The sequence below is a fragment of the Berghia stephanieae genome, chromosome 4 (assembly GCF_034508935.2).
Source record: "Berghia stephanieae isolate SIO BIC M18660-M18661 chromosome 4, UCSD_Bste_1.3, whole genome shotgun sequence".
Taxonomy (NCBI): domain Eukaryota; kingdom Metazoa; phylum Mollusca; class Gastropoda; order Nudibranchia; family Aeolidiidae; genus Berghia; species Berghia stephanieae.
This window is the reverse complement of record NC_088363.1, coordinates 81,288,080-81,290,579: the sequence shown is the minus strand read 5'-3', so window position 1 is coordinate 81,290,579 and position 2,500 is coordinate 81,288,080. Positions and strand designations below refer to the sequence as shown.

Sequence of the window (2,500 nt, the reverse complement as noted above, 5' to 3'; positions counted from 1 at the left end):
GAGTGCCATACCACAAGAAAGACCAGATCGCTGCACAAAAAAGCCATTAATCACTCTGACACAGCTACTTTGACTTGATATTCGTGGAATATCTCATCTTCAGATTTTCACGTAAAAATTCGATATTTTGAACATCTCTTATAATATGAAAAAATCTATTATTTTATTTTAAATTGTTTATCTGACACCGACATAAATCTGTATTACCGCCACAGGTTGATGATACACTATACATTATATGATGACACATACGTTATCAATATTATATGTAGTTGGATGGAGCATCACCCTTGAATCATATACCTATGATATTCGCATGGGTGTACGATCCGATAGTGATGTCGTTTCTTCTTCTCTTTACTAGCCTATCCTGCTTCTTTGGTTTGTGATTGTATTTTTGACAGGGGATATTTTTTTTCTCTGTAAATCTTCTGCCTGTTTGTTCTTGGTTATTTATAATTTAGCTTATGATATCTTTAGGTTATGATTTTGATTTACATTTGTACTATTTTTGTTGGATTGCTTGTTTTTTTGTTTCAGCGGTCTCTCATATAACCTCAATTGTGTTGGAAGAGACCTAAAGCAACAAACAAAAAAAAATATTATATGTATGTCAAAAAGAGGGAGGGGGGGGGGGGGGGGGGGGATGTGTGCTTTTGTCGTAATGGTTATATTCAACATCCTGTGATTGGTATGGTAGGAAATCTATGCTAAAATTATAAATAAATAATGAATAAAAAATAAATAAATAAATAAATAAATAAATATATAAATAAATAAATAAATAAATAAATAAAATTTATCTATTTATTAATAAATTAATAATATTATTAATAATATTTATTTAATAAATAAATAAATACATACATACATACATACATAAATAAATAAATGAATAAAAATAAATAAATTAACAAACAAATAAATAAATAAATAAATGAATAAATGAGTAAGAAATAAACAAATTTCTGCCTTATGGTACTAATGGAATAATTTTAATTAATTAATTATTAAATGTGTCGCCTTACATGTTGGAATCCGGTCCAATCCGACATAATACCGCGTGTAGACGATGGATATTATGACTTTTTCTGCGAGAAGACTAGTTTATATATATATATATATATATATATATATATATATATATATATATATATATATATATATATATATATATATACGTGTGTGTGTGTGTGTAATTAAATAATAAATGAATAAAATTTCCTTTATTCATCCCATAGTGGAAATGTGTCTCTAGGGTCTATTCCAAGGGAAGTATGGAATAACACGCATTGCAGTTCCGCAAAGTGAGCTTGGGCGAAGTGACTTGCTCAAGGCCACTCACTGAGCGCAGCGGCGGGTGATCGAACTCTGTATCTTTCGGCTACGAAGCAAAGCCGCCGTTCCGCTGGAATTTTGAAATGATGATCTTGCAGGATCATAGTTCACAGTTTACAAATATCAAATGACTGGTACAGGACAATGCATATTATTATCTGTTAATACATAAAATTAAAAAAAAGATGATTTCACACAGTCAGCTTAGCTTTTTTATTTGTACTGATTCAATGTAACATGATTCGTCGGTGTGATTGAAGTAAGGGCGAGTCGAAACAGTGGGAGATACACTGATAATAGAACAACCATTTCTGTGCCGTACTCAGGAAAAAAAAAAACATCTTTAAAATTTTGGCCAGAAAACACGTTCTTCAAATATCGACCGATTTAAATGACCCTAATCTTGGTTAAAACTCTCAAACCTGGGACTTCACAAAGTCCCAGGTTTGATATTTTTATTTTTGCTATGATGAGGGTTATTTAAATCGATCGATATTTGAAGAACGAGTTTTCTGTCCAAATTTTTAAATATATTTTTTTTTCCGGAGTACGGCAATTGCTGTCATATTGTCCTGTTGAATTCTGTAGGTCTGAAATGATTAACAATACGACTCTTGGTTAGTTACCGCCGACCGTTGATTGGCTGATTAGCTCATTTGCTGTAGAGTGTTATTAATTGTATAGAGCATATTCGTACGGATTCATTTCAAATGTATTTATAGGTAAAAGTGCTACAGGTTAGTGCAAACATTCTTCTTCTTCTTCTTCTTCTTCTTCTTCTTCTTCTTCTTCTTCTTCTTCTTCTTCTTCTTCTTCTTCTTCTTCTTCTTCTTCTTCTTCTTCTTCTTCTTCTTCTTCTTCTTCTTCTTCTTCTTCTTTTTCTCCTCTACTACTACTACTACTACTACTACTACTACTACTACTACTACTACTACTACTACTACTACTACTACTACTACTACTACTACTACTACTACTACTACTACTACTACTACTACTACTACTACTACTACTACTACTACTACTACTACTACTACTACTACTACTACTACTACTACTACTACTACTACTACTACTACTACTACCCGGTGTAAGATAAAGAACTGAACAAGTCACGTGTATGGAAGGTGCCAGACACAACCAGAAAGAAAAATACAAGAAA

At 31.7% G+C, this 2,500-nt stretch overlaps 1 protein-coding gene across 2 annotated transcripts in view; it reads left to right on the top strand.

The window, feature by feature from the left end:
• LOC144971362 (copine family protein 1-like) overlaps window positions 1-2,500 on the top strand; it is a 46,454-nt gene that overhangs the window by 20,963 nt on the left and 22,991 nt on the right. Inside the window, exon 1 of one of the 2 annotated variants that reach the window (XM_078912152.1) lies at window positions 1,937-2,075. The exons of the other annotated variant lie outside the window; for it this stretch is intronic. The gene's annotated coding sequence lies outside the window, so the exon portion shown is untranslated. Of the gene's footprint in view, window positions 1-1,936; window positions 2,076-2,500 lie in introns of those variants that run through there. 2 annotated transcript variants of the gene reach the window in all.